The sequence below is a fragment of the Mytilus edulis genome, chromosome 13 (genome assembly GCF_963676685.1).
Source record: "Mytilus edulis chromosome 13, xbMytEdul2.2, whole genome shotgun sequence".
In the NCBI taxonomy this organism is placed as follows: domain Eukaryota; kingdom Metazoa; phylum Mollusca; class Bivalvia; order Mytilida; family Mytilidae; genus Mytilus; species Mytilus edulis.
Genome location: NC_092356.1, coordinates 74,476,328 through 74,494,641, shown reverse-complemented (window position 1 = coordinate 74,494,641; position 18,314 = coordinate 74,476,328).

Here is an 18,314-nt window from a genome sequence, read left to right as displayed (position 1 = left end):
TGTTGCTCATCGTTACTGTGAAGTTTCGTGAAGTTTGGAGCATTTTGAGATTTTTGAAATTTTTGGTGTAGTTCCCATGGCGACATAGTAGTTCCAATGAGTGCCAAAATCATCCAACACCTGTATATAGTGGGCACCTACATTGTATTAAAATATGATGATTCTGAGTTAAAGCATTACCATACAGTTCACCAAAACTAAAAACTGTATTTTTTCACATTTGTTCTGTTTCCATGGTAACGGCAGCCATTTTTTACCATTCCAATGTCTCTTGCACAGCTCCACATGGCGGTTCATATTATGGTATAGTTCCATCAACATTGGTCTGCCCAATTCTGAGAAATAGTATGGACAAAATGTGTGGAAGAATAAAAATAATAATAATAACTAGAATTGCCATTGCAAGCAATAGCGGATGTCACCCTTCCCCCCATTGCCACTAAGCGGCAGCCATTTCAAAATTGTTGAACAGTGAATGCACATATATGCATTGCAGTACATCTTTCTGTAAATTTTCAGTACATTGAGAGCATTTTAGAAAATTTCACATTTTTGCTGTTTCCATGGCAACGGCAGCCATTTTGAAAATTCCATAGTCAAAAGTCTCATCTATACATGCAAGTTAACAATAATATTAAGTTTCATAAAGTTTGGAGGATTTTGAAAATATTTGACATTTCCGCAGTTTCCATGGCAACGATGGCCATTTTGGAAATTCCAACTTCAAAAGTCTCATGCAGACTTGCCAGTCAACAATCCTATAAAGTTTCATCAATTTTGGAGCATTTTGAAATTTTTGAAATTTTTGACATTTTGATTGGTTCCTATGACAACAGACACTATTCCCAAAATTAAATGGCAGATACCACATTGGTATATTGGAGGGACCATACCATCAAAGTTTAAATCAATTTGACCTACCATTTTAAGAAAGTATATGCCACTTTTAGGTTTTTGGACCATTTTGACCTGTTTGCATTGTTTCCATGGTAACGGCAGACATTTTCGAAATTCCAACGCCAAATTCTTTATCTACCAATGTTGCTCATCGTTACTGAGAAGTTTTATAAAATTTGGAGCATTTCCATATTTTGGAATTTTTTGGTGCAGTATCCATGGCAACATAGTAGTTCCAATGATTGCCAAAATCATCCCAAAGCAGTATATGCCCGGCACCTACATTGTATCAAAATATAATGATTCTAAGTTAAAGCATTTCCAAATAATTCATCAAAACCAAAAACTGGAATTTTCCATTATTTTTCGGTTTCCATGGTGATGGCAGCCATTTTTTAGTTCCAAAGTTGCACTGCAACTGGAAAGTCAGGGTTCCTTGTTATAGTGCACCATCATTCAGATTGGTTCCTTTGGCTCTGAGAAAACTGCCGGACAAAACTAGGTGGAAGAATAATAATAATAATAATAATAATAATAGTGAAAAAGAAACAGAGGAATAGCAATATGTCACCCGACATTGTCGATCGGGTGACATAATAACTAGATTTGCCATTGCAAGCAATAGCGGATGGCACCCTTCCCCTATTGCCAGGTGAGCGGCAGCCATTTTGAAAATTCCAAAGTCAAAGATTGCATCTACAGATGTGTATTAACATTGTTGTAACGTTTCATTAATTTTGGAGCATTTTGAAATTTTTGAAATTTTTGCTATTTCCATGGTAACGGTTACCATTTCTTAAATTCCAAAGACATGTGCCACTTCGGGACATGCCATGTTACATATCTATAAAGTTTCATTGGGATTGATGCTATATTCTTCAAGAAAATGCATCTTTAATGTATTTTCCCATAGGGCCAATGTTAAACTTTCGCCCTGTTTCCATGACAATGGCGGCCATTTTGGAATTTTCTTATATTGTCACAACATCTAGGCATACCAAGGAACATTACCACTAAGTTTCATCCAGGTAGGTCTTATAATGAAAGATATAAAATTTGCATTTTTTTTCACATTTGATCAGTTTCCATGGCAACGGCGGCCATTTTTTACCATTCCAATGTCTCTTGCACAACTTGACATGGCGGTTCATATTATGGTATAGTTCCATCAACATTGGTCTGACCAATTCTGAGAAATAGTATGGACAAAATGTGTGGAAGAATAAAAATAATAACTAGATTTGCCATTGCAAGCAATAGCGGATGGCACCCTTCCCCTATTGCCAGGTGAGCGATAGCCATGGTAACGGCGGCCATTTTGGAAATTCCAAACTCAAAAGTCAAGTCTACATTAGCTGAGCAACATTTTTTATAAGTTTCAATAAATTTGAAGCATTTTTAAGTTTTTTGTATCTTTGCTGTTTCCATGGTAACGGCGGCCATTTTGAATATTCCAAAGTCAAACCCCCGCTGCAATTATTTCCCTCCACAATCATATACCATTTAATGTCTCTAGAATAAATTAAACATTGATGTTCTAGAATGTTCTGTGAAAATTCAAAGTTTTAACCTTTTTGCATTGTTTCCATGGTAACAACAGCGATTTTGGAAATTCCAACGCCAAATTCCACATCTTCCAATGTTGCTCATCGTTACTGTGAAGTTTCATTAAGTTTGGAACATTTTGAGATTTTTGAATTTTTTGGAGTAGTTTCCATGGCAACATAGTAGTTCCAATGAGTGCCAAAATCATCCAACACCTGTATATAGTGGGCACCTACATTGTATCAAAATATAATGATTCTGAGTTAAATAGTATCCAAAAAGTTCACCAAAACAAAAAAGTGGATTTTTTCACATTTTTTCAGTTTCCATGGTAACAGCGGCCATTTTTTACCATTCCAATGTCTCTTGCACAACTTAACATGGCGGTTCATATTATGGTACAGTTCCATCAACATTGATTTGACCAATTCTGAGAAATAGCATGGACAAAATGTGTGGAAGAATAAAAATAATAATAATAAAAAGAAAAAAAAGAAACGAACAATAACAATATGTCACCCCAACTCCGTTGAGGGTGCCATAATAACAAGTAATCCTGTGTTAGGATGCTAACACAAAAGTCACCAAAACGGACCCCACATCATTGTTCTGCGGTATCATTGATGCCAAATAAGGTGTGTGTAAAGTTTTAATCAATAAGAAGATTTTTTTTGGACATTTTTGCTGTTTCCATGGTAACGTCGGCCATTTTGAAAATTCCAAACTCAAAAGTAAAGTCTACATAAGTTAGGCAACATTTGTTAAAAGTTTCATTAAATTTGAAGCATTTTGAATTTTTTCATATTTTTCCTGTTTCCATGGTAACGGCGGCCATTTTGAAAATTCCAAACTCAAAAATCAATTCTACACAAGTTAGTCAACATTAGTTTTAAGTTTCATTAAATATGAAGCATTTTGACGTTTTTCTTATTTTTGCTGTTTCCATGGTTACGGCGGCCATTTTGAAAATTCCAAAGTGTCACTTCCGCTGCAAATTGTAAACTCCATAATTATATACCATCATATACCATGAAATGTCTCTAGAACAAATTTAACATTGATGTTCTAGAATATTCCATGAAAATTCACCCCCCTTAAATTATGCCATGGAGACCCCCTACTGAAATAAAATTAGTGCCAAGTTGAAGCAGACATATGTCTCTAAATATTCATAAGAGAATATATAATTCCATCTACTCTACATACAGCAGAAAATTTAGGAAATGTAAAAAAAATTTGACCCCACCCATCTTTGAGCCCCCCTAATTATGCCAAGATGACACCCTGGTATCATGGACATTGGGTTCTGCACCCCCCATGATGCAGACCCTTACCCAGAAAAAATATAAAATTTCCATCCTCTACTCCTTCCAAGAAAATGGTAGGACCGTTTAAGGGGTTAGAAAAAGAAAAATAAGAATAATAATAATAACTAGAATTGCCATTGCAAGCAATAGCGGATGTCACCCTTCCCCCAATGGCCACTAAGCGGCAGCCATTTCAAAATTGTTTAACAGTGAATGCACATATATATATATGCATTGCAGTACATCTTTCTGTAAATTTTCAGTACATCGAGAGCATTTTAGAAAATTTCACATTTTTGCTGTTTCCATGGCAACGGCAGCCATTTTGAAAATTCCAAAGTCAAAAGTCTCATCTATACATGCCAGTTAACAATAATATTAAGTTTCATTAAGTTTGGAGCATTTTGAAAATATTTGACATTTCTGCAGTTTCCATGGCAACGGTGGCCATTTGTGAAATTCCAACTTCAAAAGTCTCATTCAGACTTGTCAGTGTACAACCATATTAAGTTTCATCAATTTTGAAGCATTTTGAAATTTTTGAAATTTTTGACATTTGGGATGGTTCCTATGGTAACAGAGACCGTTCCCAAAATTAAATGGCATATACCACATTGGTACATGGGAGGGACCATACCATCAAAGTTTCAATCAATTTGACCTACCATTTTAAGAAAATAAATGCCACTTAAAGGTTTTTTGACCATTTTGACCTGTTTTGCATTGTTTCCATGGTAACGGCAGACATTTTCGAAATTGCAACACCAAATTCCACCTCTACCAATGTTGCTCATCATTACTGTGAAGTTTTATAAAATTTGGAGCATTTCCATATTTTGGAAATTTTTGGTGTAGTATCCATGGCAACATAGCAGTTCCAATGATTGCCAAAATCATCCAAAACCAGTATATGCCCGGCACCTACATTGTATCAAAATATAATGATTCTAAGTTAAAGCATTTCCAAATAATTCATCAAAACCAAAAACTGGAATTTTCCATTATTTTACGGTTTCCATGGTGATGGCAGCCATTTTTTAGTTCCAAAGTTGCACTGCAACTGGAAAGTCAGGGTTCCTTGTTATAGTGTACCATCATTTAGATTGGTTCCTTTGGCTCTGAGAAAACTGCCGGACAAAATTAGGTGGAAGAATAATAATAATAACTAGAATTGCCATTGCAAGCAATAGCGGATGTCACCCTGGTCCACCAATTGCCACTAAGCGGCAGCCATTTCGAAATTTTAACATTAAATTAATTTATTTACTTTACAATGCATCAGTTTGCAAAATTTTAGGAAGTTTAAAGCATTTTTAAAATTTTGATGTTTTTACTGTTTCTATGGCAACGGCGGCCATTTTGAAAATTCCAAAGTCGTACTTCTGCTTCATATTGTACTCCCCATAATATTGTACAATCATATAAAATTTAATAGCTGTACAACACTTATGTTCTGGAATGTTCCATCACATTTTCTCATTTTGATGTTTTTGTCTTGTTTCCATGGTAACGGCAGCCATTTTGGAAATTCCAAAGTTGAATGCCACATCTAGATTTGCCAGGCAACATTTCTGTAAAAGTTTTATATATTTTTAAAGAATTTTCAAATTTTTGATATTTTTGATCAGTTTCTATAGCAACATCGTAGTTCCAATAGATCTCAAAAACATCCACAGCGTGTATATAGAGGACAGCTACATTATATAAAAATATGATGATTAAATGTTTTGTCATAGTCAAATTATTCACCAAAAACTAAAACTTCATTTTTTCACTCTTTTTCTGTTTCCATGGTAACAGCAGACATCCTGGAAGTGCCAATCTCGACTGCACTTCGGACAATGGTTATTAACATTCTGGTATAGTTCCATTACAATTGGTCCATACGTTTTCAAGAAATAGTCTGGACAAAAAAGTGTGGAATAATAATAATAAAAAAAAGAATCGTACAATAACAATATGTCACCCGACCTCCGTCAGGGTGACATAATAATAAATTTTTGACATTTGGGATGGTTCCTATGGCAACAGAGACCGTTTCCAAAATTCAATGGCATATACCACATTGGTACATGGGAGGGACCATACCATCAAAGTTTCAATCAATTTGACCTACCATTTTAAGAAAGTAAATGCCACTTAAAGGTTTTTGGACCATTTTGACCTGTTTTGCATTGTTTCCATGGTAACGGCAGACATTTTGGATATTGCAACACCAAATTCCACATCTACCAATGTTGCTCATCATTACTGTGAAGTTTTATAAAATTTGGAGCATTTCCATATTTTTGAAATTTTTGGTGTAGAATCCATGGCAACATAGCAGTTCCAATGATTGCCAAAATCATCCAAAACCAGTATATGCCCGGCACCTACATTGTATCAAAATATAATGATTCTAAAATAAAGCATTTCCAAATAATTCATCAAAACCAAAAACTGGAATTTTCCATTATTTTTCGGTTTCCATGGTGATGGAAGCCATTTTTTAGTTCCAAAGTTGCACTGCAACTGGAAAGTCAGGGTTCCTTGTTATAGTGCACCATCATTCAGATTGGTCCCTTTGGCTCTGAGAAAACTGCCGGACAAAACTAGGTGGAAGAAAAATAATAATAATAACTAGAATTGCTATTGCAAGCAATAGCGGATGTCACCCTTCCCATATTGCCACTAAGCGGCAGCCATTTCAAAATTGTTTAACAGTGAATGCACATATATGCATTGCAGTACATCTTTCTGTAAATTTTCAGTACATTGAGAGCATTTCAGAAAATTTCACATTTTTGCTGTTTCCATGGCAACGGCAGCCATTTTGAAAATTCCAAAGTCAAAAGTCTCATCTATACATGCAAGTTAACAATAATATTAAGTTTCATAAAGTTTGGAGCATTTTGAAATTTTTTGACATTTCCGCAGTTTCCATGGCAACGGTTGCCATTTTGGAAATTCCAACTTCAAAATTCTCATTCAGACTTGTCAGTGTACAATCATATTAAGTTTCATCAATTTTGGAGCATTTTGAAATTTTTGAAATTTTTGACATTTGGGATGGTTCCTATGGCAACAGAGACCGTTCCCAAAATTGAATGGCATATACCACATTGGTACATGGGAGGGACCATACCATCAAAGTTTCAATCAATTTGACCTACCATTTTAAGAAAGTAAATGCCACTTGAAGGTTTTTGGACCATTTTGACCTGTTTTGCATTGTTTCCATGGTAACGGCAGACATTTTTGAAATTGCAACACCAAATTCCACATCTACCAATGTTGCTCATCATTACTGTGAAGTTTTATAAAATTTGGAGCATTTCCATATTTTGGAAATTTTTGGTGTAGTATCCATGGCAACATAGCAGTTCCAATGATTGCCAAAATCATCCAAAACCAGTATATGCCCGGCACCTACATTGTATCAAAATATAATGATTCTAAGTTAAAGCATTTCCAAATAATTCATCAAAACCAAAAACTGGAATTTTCCATTATTTTTCGGTTTCCATGGTGATGGCAGCCATTTTTTAGTTCCAAAGTTGCACTGCAACTGGAAAGTCAGGGTTCCTTGTTATAGTGCACCATCATTCAGATTGGTTCCTTTGGCTCTGAGAAAACTGCCGGACAAAACTAGGTGGAAGAAAAATAATAATAATAATAATAGTGAAAAAGAAACAGAGGAATAGCAATATGTCACCCGACATTGTCGATCGGGTGACATAACTAGAATTGCCATTGCAAGCAATAGCGGATGTCACCCTTCCCCCAATTGCCACTAAGCGGCAGCCATTTCAAAATTGTTTAACAGTGAATGCACATATATGCATGGCAATACATCTTTCTGTAAATTTTCAGTACATTGAGAGCATTCTAAAAAATTTCACAATTCTGCTGTTTCCATGGCAACGGCAGCCATTTTGAAAATTTTGAAGTCAAAAGTCTCATCTTTACTTGCCAATTAACAATAATATCAAGTTTCATTAAGTTCAAAGCATTTAGAGAATTTTTGACTTTTTTGCAGTTTCCATGGCAACGGTGGCCATTTTGGAAATTCCAAAGTCAAAAGTATCATCCAGACTTGCCAGTCAACAATCACATTAAGTTTGATCAATTTAGGAGCATTTTGAATTTTTTGAAATATTTGGTCCTGTATCCATGGTAACAGAAGAGTTCCAATGATTGTCAAAATCATTCAAAAGCTGTATATAGTGGACAACTATATTGTGTAAAAATTTGATGATTTCAAGTTCTAGCATACCAAAATTATTTACCAAACCCTGAGGTTTTTAGAGCATTTTGACACTTATGCACTGTTTCCATGGTAACGGCAGACATTTTGGAAATTCCAACGCCAAATTACGCATCTACCAAAGTTGCTCATCGTTACTTTGAAGTTTCAAAAAATTTGGAGCATTTTGAAATTTTTGAAATTTTTGGGGTAGTTTCCATGGCAACATAGTGGTTCCAATGATTGCCAATATCATCCAAAACCAATATATGGCTGGCACCTACATTGTGATAAAATATGATGATTCTGAGTTTAAGCATCTCTAAATTATTCACAAAACCAAAAACTGGAATTTTTCACAATTGTTCCGTTTCCATGGAAACAGCAGCCATTTTTTATGGTCTTAGACCCTACTGCAACCCGAAATTTTGTGTTCCTCCTTATAGTGAATTATCATTAAGATTGGTTCCATTTTACTCCAAAAAACCTGTCGGACAAAAAAAGGTGGAAGAATAATAATAATAACTAGATTTGCCATTGCAAGCAATAGCGGATGTCACCCTTCCCCCCATTGCCACTAAGCGGCAGCCATTTCAAAATCTTTTAACAGTGAATGCAGATATTTGCATGGCAATACATCTTTCTGTAAATTTTCAGTACATTCAGAGCATTTTAGAAAATTTCACATTTTTGCTGTTTCCATGGCAACGGCAGCCATTTTGAAAGTTTCAAAGTCAAAAGTCTCATCTCTACTTGCCAGTTAACAATAATATCAAGTTTCATAAAGTTCAAAGCATTTTATAAATGTTTGACTTTTTTGCAGTTTCCATGGCAACGGTGGCCATTTTGGAAATTCCATCTTCAAAAGTCCCATCCAGACTTGCCAGTCTACAAACATATTAAGTTTCATCAATTTTGGAGCATTTTGAAATTTTTGAAAATTTTGACATTTGTGATGGTTCCTATAGCAACAGAGACCATTCCCAAAATTTAATGGCATATAGCACATTGGTACATTGGAGGGACCATACCATCAAAGTTTCGTTAAATTTGACCTACCATTTTAAGAAAGTAAATGCCACTTTAAGGTTTTTGGACCATTTTGACCTGTTTTGCATTGTTTCCATGGTAACGGCAGACATTTTCAAAATTCCAACGCCAAATTCCACTTCTACCAATGTTGCTCATCGTTACTGTGAAGTTTTATAAAATTTGGAGCATTTCCATATTTTGGAAATTTTTGGTGTAGTATCCATGGCAACATAGCAGTTCCAATGATTGCCAAAATCATCCCAAAGCAGTATATAGAGGGCACCTACATTGTATTAAAATCTAAAGATTTTAAGGTTAAGCATTCTCAAAAAATTCACCTAACTCCAAAATTATATTTTTTCACCATTTTTCCGTTTCCATGGTGATGGCAGCCATTTTTTTAGTTCCAGTACCGGAAAGCAACAGGAAAGTCAGGGTTCCTTGTTATAGTGCACCATCATTCAGATTGGTTCCTTTAGCTCTGAGAAAGCGGGCGGACAAAATTAGGTGGAAGAAAAATAATAATAATAATAATAATACGGAAAAAGAAACAGAGGAAAAGCAATATGTCACCCGACATTGTCGATCGGGTGACATAACTAGAATTGCCATTGCAAGCAATAGCGGATGTCACCCTTCCCCCAATTGCCACTAAGCGGCAGCCATTTCAAAATTGTTTAACAGTGAATGCACATATATGCATTGCAGTACATCATTCTGTAAATTTTCAGTACATTGAGAGGATTTTAGAAAATTTCACATTTTTGCTGTTTCCATGGCAACGGCAGCCATTTTGAAAATTCCAAAGTCAAAAGTCTCATCTATACATGCAAGTTAACAATAATATTAAGTTTCATAAAGTTTGGAGCATTTTGAAAATATTAGACATTTCCGCAGTTTCCATGGCAACGGTGGCCATTTTGGAAATTCCAACTTCAAAAGTCTCATTCAGACTTGTCAGTGTACAATCCTATTAAGTTTCATCAATTTTGGAGCATTTTGAAATTTTTGAAATTTTTGACATTTGGGATGGTTCCTATGGCAACAGAGACCATTCCCAAAATTTAATGGCATATACCACATTGGTACATGGGAGGGACCATACCATCAAAGTTTCAATCAATTTGACCTACCATTTTAAGAAAGTAAATGCCACTTGAAGGTTTTTAGACCATTTTGACCTGTTTTGCATTGTTTCCATGGTAACGGCAGACATTTTCGAAATTGCAACACCAAATTCCACATCTACCAATGTTGCTTATCATTACTGTGAAGTTTTATAAAATTTGGAGCATTTCCATATTTTTGAAATTTTTGGTGTAGTATCCATGGCAACATAGCAGTTCCAATGATTGCCAAAATCATCCAAAACCAGTATATGCCCGGAACCTACATTGTATCAAAATATAATGATTCTAAGTTAAAGCATTTCCAAATAATTCATCAAAACCAAAAACTGGAATTTTCCACTATTTTTCGGTTTCCATGGTGATGGCAGCCATTTTTTAGTTCCAAAGTTGCACTGCAACTGGAAAGTCAGGGTTCCTTGTTATAGTGCACCATCATTCAGATTGGTTCCTTTGGCTCTGAGAAAACTGCCGGACAAAACTAGGTGGAAGAATAATAATAATAATAATAATAATAATAGTGAAAAAGAAACAGAGGAATAGCAATATGTCACCCGACATTGTCGATCGGGTGACATAATAATAATAATAGTGAAAAAGAAACAGAGGAATAGCAATATGTCACCCGACATTGTCGATCGGGTGACATAATAACTAGATTTGTAATTGCTAGCAATAACGGATGGCACCCTTCCCCTATTGCCAGGTGAGCGGCGGCCATTTAGAAAATTCCAAACTCAAAAGTCAAGTCTACATAAGCTAGGCAACATTTGTTATAAGTTTCCTTAAATTTGAAGCATTTTGAAGTTTTTCATATTTTTGCTGTTTCCATGGTAACGGCGGCCATTTTGAATATTCCAAAGTCAAACCCATGCTGCATTTTTTGCCCTCCATAATAATATACCATTTAATGTCTCTAGACTAAATTTAACATTGATGTTCTGGAATGTTCTGTGAAAATTCAAAGTTTTGACCTTTTTGCATTGTTTCCAAGGTAACAACAGATATTTTGGAAATTCCAACGCCAAATTCCACATCTTCCAATGTTGCTCATCGTTACTGTGAAGTTTCCTGAAGTTTGGAGCATTTTGAGAATTTCGAAATTTTTGGTGTAGTTTCCATGGCAACATAGTAGTTCCAATGATCACCAAAATCATCCAACACCTGTATATAGTGGGCACTTACATTGTATTAAAATATAATGATTCTGAAATAAAGCATATCCAAACAGTTCACCAAAACAAAAAACTGGATTTTTTCACATTTGTTCTGTTTCCATGGTAACGGTAGCCATCTTGAACCATTCCATGCTTCCTGCAACTCTGCACCTGGGGGTCCTTACTATAGTAGAGTTCCATCAACATTGGTCCATTGGATTTCGAGAAATCACCTGGACAAAATTTGTTGCAAGAAAAATAATAATAATAAGAAAAAAAAGAAACGTAGAATAACAATACGTCACCCCAACTCCGTTGAGGGTGCCATAATAATAGTGAAAAAGAAACAGAGGAATAGCAATATGTCACCCGACATTGTCGATCGGGTGACATAATAAGAAACCGAACAAAAACATAAAGTCCCCAAAACTCCGTTTTGGTGACTTAATAAAAAGAAAAAAAAGAAACGAACAATAACAAGATGTCACCCCAACTCCGTTGAGGGTGCCATAAAAAGAAAAAAAAGAAACGAACAATAACAAGATGTCACCCCAACTCCGTTGAGGGTGCCATAATAATAATAATAATAATAATAGGGAAAAAGAAACAGAGGAAAAGCAATATGTCACCCGACTTTGTCGATCGGGTGACATAATAAGAAACTAGAATTGCCATTGCAAGCAATAGCGGATGTCACCCTGGTCCACCAATTGCCACTAAACAGTAGCCATGGTAACGGCAGCCATTTTGGAAATTCCAAAGTTGAAAGCCGCATCTAGATTAATATGCTGTAACGTTTTATACATTTTTGAAGAATTTTCAAAATTTAGCTTTTTTTGAACAGTTTCCATGGCAACATTTGAAATTCCAAAGTCATACTGCTGCTTCATATTGTGCTCCTCATAATATTATACCATTATATAACATTTAATGGCCGTAGATTTACTGTAACACTAATGTTCTAGAATGTTCCATTACATTTTTACATTCTTTCTGTTACCATGACAACGGCAGCCATGTTGGATATGCCAACCCTCGACTGCACTTCTGCATATGGCCATTAACATTTTGGTATAGTTCCATAACAATTGGTCCATCCTATTGTCAGAAATAGTCTGGACAAAAAAGTGTGGAATAATAATAATAACAAGTAATCCTGTGTTAGGATGCTAACACAAAAGTCACCAAAACGGACCCCAAATCATTGTTTTACGGTATCCATGATGCCACATAACCTGTGTGTAAAGTTTGATTAAATTTAAAGGATTTTGATTTTTTTCACATTTTTGCCGTTTCCATGGTTACGGCGGCCATTTTGGAAATTTTAAAGTCAAAAGTAATGTCTACATATGGCAGGCAACATTTGTTTTAAGTTTCATCAATTTTGAAGCTTTTTGAAAATTTTCACATTTTTTGGAGTTTCCATGGCAACGGCGGCCATTTTGGAAATTTCGAACTAAAAAGTGAAGTCTACATTAGCTTCACAACATATGTTATAAGTTTCATTTAATTTGAAGCATTTTGATGTTTTTCTTATTTTTGCTGTTTCCATGGTTACGGCGGCCATTTTGAAAATTCCAAAGTGTCACTTCTGCTGCAAATTGTTCACTCCATAATTATATACCATCATATACCATGAAATGTCTCTAGAACAAATTTAACATTGATGTTCTAGAATATTCCATGAAAATTCACCCCCCTCAAATTATGCCATAGAGACCCCCTACTGAAATAAAATTAGTGCCAAGTTGAAGCAGACATGTGTCTCTAAATATTCATAAGAGAATATATAATTCCATCTACTCTCCATACAGTGGAAAATTTAGAAAATGTAAAAAAAAATTAACCCCACCCATCTTTGAGCCCCCCTAATTATGCCAAGATGACACCCTGGTATCATGGACATTGGGTTCTGCACCCCCCATGATGCAGACCCTTACCCAGAAAAAATATAAAATTTCCATCCTCTACTCCTTCCAAGAAAATGGTAGGACCGTTTTAGGGGTTAGAAAAAGAAAAATAAGAATAATAATAATAATAAGAAACCGAACAAAAACATAAAGTCCCCAAAACTCCGTTTTGGTGACTTAACTAGAATTGCCATTGCAAGCAATAGCGGATGTCACCCTTCCCCTATTGCCACTAACCGGCAGCCATTTCAAAATGGTTTAATAGTGAATGCACATATATTTATGGCAATACATCTTTCTGTAAATTTTCAGTACATTCAGAGCATTTTTTTAAAATTCACATTTCTGCTGTTTCCATGGCAACGGCAGCCATTTTGAAAATTTCAAAGTCAAAAGTCTCATCTGTACTTGGCAGTTAACAATAATATCAAGTTTCATTAAGTTCAAAGCATTTTGAGAAATTTTGACTTTTTGCAGTTTCCATGGCAACGGTGGCCATTTTGGAAATTCCAAAGTCAAAAGTCTCATCCAGATTTGCCAGTCAACTATCATATTAAGTTTCATCAATTTTGGAGCATTTTGAAATTTTTGAGATATTTGATCCTGTATCCATGGTAACAGAGTAGTTCCAATGATTATCAAAATCATTCAAAACCTGTATATAGTGGACAACTATATTGTATAAAGATTTGATGATTTTAAGTTCAAGCATACCAAAGTTATTCACCAAACCCGGAAGTTTTTGGAGAATTTTGACCTTTTTGCATTGTTTCCATGGAAACGGCAGACATTTTGGAAATTCCAACGCCAAATTCCACATCTACCAAAGTTGCTCATCGTTATGCTAAAGTTTCAAAAAAATTGGAGCCTTTCCATATTTTTGAAATTTTTGGTGTAGTTTCCATGGCAACATAGTAGTTCCAATGATTGCCAAAATCATCCAAAACCAGTATATGGGTGGCACCTTCATTGTATTAAAATATGATGATTCTGAGTTTAAGCGTCTCCAAATTATTCCACAAAAACAAAAAGTGGAATTTTTCGCAACTGTTCCGTTTCCATGGAAACGGCAGCCATTTTTTATGGTCTTAGACCCTACTGCAACCCGCAATTTTGTGTTCCTCATTATAGTTAACTATCATTAAGATTGGTTCCATTGGCTCCGAGAAAAGTGGCGGACAAAATAGTTGGAAGAATAATAATAATAACAAAGAAACAGAGGAAAAGCAATATGTCACCCGACATTGTCGATCGGGTGACATAACTAGAATTCCCATTGCAAGCAATAGCGGATGTCACCCTGGTTCCCCAATTGCCACTAAACGGTAGCCATTTCGAAATGTTCCATCAGTAAATACAGATATATCCATGACAAAAGATCTTTCTGTCAGTTTTCATAGCTTTATGTACGTTTTCCTGTTTTCAACAATTGTGCCGTTTCCATGGCAACGGCGGCCATTTTGAAAATTCCAAACACAAAACTTAAGTCTACATTAGCTAGGCAACATTTGTTTTAAGTTTCATTAAATTTGAAGCATTTTGGAGTTTTTCATATTTTTGCTGTTTCCATGGTGACGGCGGCCATTTTGAAAATTCCAAAGTCGAACTTCTCTCCATAATTAGATACCATCATATACCATTTAATGTCTCAAGAATAAATTTAACAGTTATGTTCTGGAATGTTCCATGAAAAATTCACCCCCTCAAATTATGTCTAGAGACCCCCCAGTTGAAAAAAAATGTACCATGTTCAAGTGTGCATGAGTCTCTTAATATCATAGAAGTTTCATATAAATTGGAACACATTTCTATTTTTCACATTTTTGCTGTTTCCATGGCAATGGCAGCCATTTTTTTAATTCCAAAGTCAGATGCAAAACTACACATGGTGATTAACATTATGTTATAGTTCCATCAACATTGGTCCATTCGGTTCCAAGAACTAAGCTGGACAAAAAGTGCGGAATAAGAATAACAAGTAATCCTGTGTTAGGATGCTAACACAAAAGTCACCAAAACGGACCCCACATAATTGTTCTGCGGTATCATTGATGCCAAATAATGTGTGTGTAAAGTTTAATTCAATATGAAGAATTAAATTTTTTTTGGACATTTTAGCTGTTTCCATGGCAACGGCGGCCATTTTAAAAATTTCAAACTCAAACTTAAAGTCTACACAAGTTAGGCAACATTTGTTATAAGTTTCATTAAATTTGAAGCATTTTGATTTTTTTAATATTTTTGCTGTTTCCATGGTAACGGCGGCCATTTTGAAAATTCCAAACTCAAAAGTCAATTCTACACAAGTTAGTCAACATTAGTAATAAGTTTCATTAAATTTGAAGCATTTTGAAGTTTTTCATATTTTTGCTGTTTCCATGGTAACGGCGGCCATTTTGAAAATTCCAAACTCAAAAGTCAATTCTACACAAGTTAGTCAACATTAGTTATAAGTTTCATTAAATTTGAAGCATTTTGAAGTTTTTCATATTTTTGCTGTTTCCATGGTAACGGCGGCCATTTTGAATATTCCACAGACAAAGTGCTGCTGCAAATTGTTCTCTCCATAATTATATACCATCATATACCATTAAATGTGTCTAGAATAAATTTAACTTTGATGTTCTGGAATGTTCCATGAAAATTCACCCCCCTAAAATTATGCCAGGAGACCCCCTACTGAAATAAAAAAAGTTCCATGTTGAAGCAGACATGTGTCTCTTAATATTCATAGAAGTAATCATTATTCTATCTACTCTACATACAGTAGGAAATTTAAGAAATGTAAAAAAAAATTGACCCCACCTATCTTTGAGCCCCCCTAATTATGCCAAGATGACACCCTGGTATCACGGACATTGGGTTCTGCAACCCCCATGATGCAGACCCATACCCAGAAAAAATATAAAGTTTCCATCCTCTACTGCTTCCCAAAAAATGGTAGGACAGTTTAAGGGGTCAGAAAGAGAAGAATAAGAATAATAACTAGAATTGCCATTGCAAGCAATAGCGGATGTCACCCTGGTCCACCAATTGCCACTAAGCGGCAGCCATTTCGAAATTTTAACATTAAATTAATTTATTTACTTTACAATGCATCAGTTTGCAAAATTTTAAAAAGTTAAAAGCATTTTTAAAATTTTGATGTTTTTACTGTTTCTATGGCAACGGCGGCCATTTTGAAAATTACAAAGTCGAACTTCTGCTTCATATTGTACTCCGCATAATATTTTACAATCATATAAAATTTAATAGCTGTACAACACTTATGTTCTGGAATGTTCCATCACATTTTCTCATTTTGATGTTTTTGCCTTGTTTCCATGGTAACGGCAGCCATTTTGGAAATTCCAAAGTTGAATGCCACATCTAGATTTGCCAGGCAACATTTCTGTGAAAGTTTTATATATTTTTAAAGAATTTTCAAATTTTTGATATTTTTGATCAGTTTCTATGGCAACATCGTAGTTCCAATGGATCTCAAAAACATCCACAGGGTGTATATAGAGGACAGCTACATTGTATAAAAATATGATGAATAAATGTTTTGTCATAGTCAAATTATTCACCAAAAACTAAAACTTCATTTTTTCACTCTTTTTCTGTTTCCATGGTAACAGCAGCCATCCTGGAAGTGCCAATCTCGACTGCACTTCGGACAATGGTTATTAACATTCTGGTATAGTTCCATTACAATTGGTCCATACGTTTTCAAGAAATAGTCTGGACAAAAAAGTGTGGAATAATAATAATAAAAAAAAGAATCGTACAATAACAATATGTCACCCGACCTCCGTCAGGGTGACATAATAACTAGAATTGCCATTGCAAGCAATAGCGGATGTCACCCTGGTCCACCAATTGCCTCTTAACAGCAGCCATGGTAACGGCAGCCATTTTGGAAATTCCAAAGTTGAATGCCTCATCTAGATTAATATGTTAACATTTCTGTAACGTTTCATACATTTTTGAAGAATTTTCAAAATTTTGCTTTTTTTAACAGTTTCCATGGCAACATTTGAAAATTCCAAAGTCATACTGCTGCTTCATATTGTGCTCTCCATAATAATATACCATTATATAACATTTAATGACTGTAGATTTACTTTAACACTAATGTTCTAGAATGTTCCATTACATTTTTACATTCTTTCTGTTTCCATGACAACGGCAGCCATGTTGGATATGCCAACCCTCGACTGCACTTCTGCACATGGTCATTAACATTTTGGTATAGTTCCATAACAATTGGTCCATCCTATTCTTAGAAATAGTCTGGACAAAAAAGTGTGGAATAATAATAATAAAAACTAGAATTGCCATTGCAAGCAATAGCGGATGTCACCCTGGTTCCCCAATTGCCACTAAACGACAGCCATTTCGAAATGTTCCATCAGTAAATGTAGATATATCCATAACAAAAGATCTTTCTTTCAGTTTTCATAGCTTTATGTACGTTTTTCTGTTCTTAACAATTGTGCCGTTTCCATGGCAACGGCGGCCATTTTGGAAATTCTGAACTCAAAAGTCAAGTGTACATTAGCTAGGCAACATTTGTTTTAAGTTTCATTAAATTTGAAGCATTTTGGAGTTTTTCATATTTTTGCTGTTTCCATGGTAACAGCTGCCATTTTGAAAATTCCAAAGTCTAACTTCTTCTGCAAATTGATCTCTCCATAATTATATACCATCATATACCATTTAATGTCTCTAGAATGAATTTAACACTTATGTTCTGGAATGTTCCATGAAAAAATCACCCCCCTCAAATTATGTCTAGAGACCCCCCAGTTGAAAAAAAAATGTACCATGTTGCAGTGTGCATGAGTCTCTTAATATCATAGAAGTTTCATATCAATTGGAACACATTTCTATTTTCCACATTTTTGCTGTTTCCATGGCAATGGCAGCCATTTTTTTAATTCCAAGGTAAGGTGCAAAACTGCACATGGTGATTAACATTATGTTATAGTTCCATCAACATTGGTCCATTCAATTCTGAGAACTAAGCCGGACAAAAAGTGTGGAATAAAAATAATAAGAAAAAAAGAATCGTACAATAACAATATGTCACCCGACCTCCGTCAGGGTGACATAAAAACCTTAAAAATTCC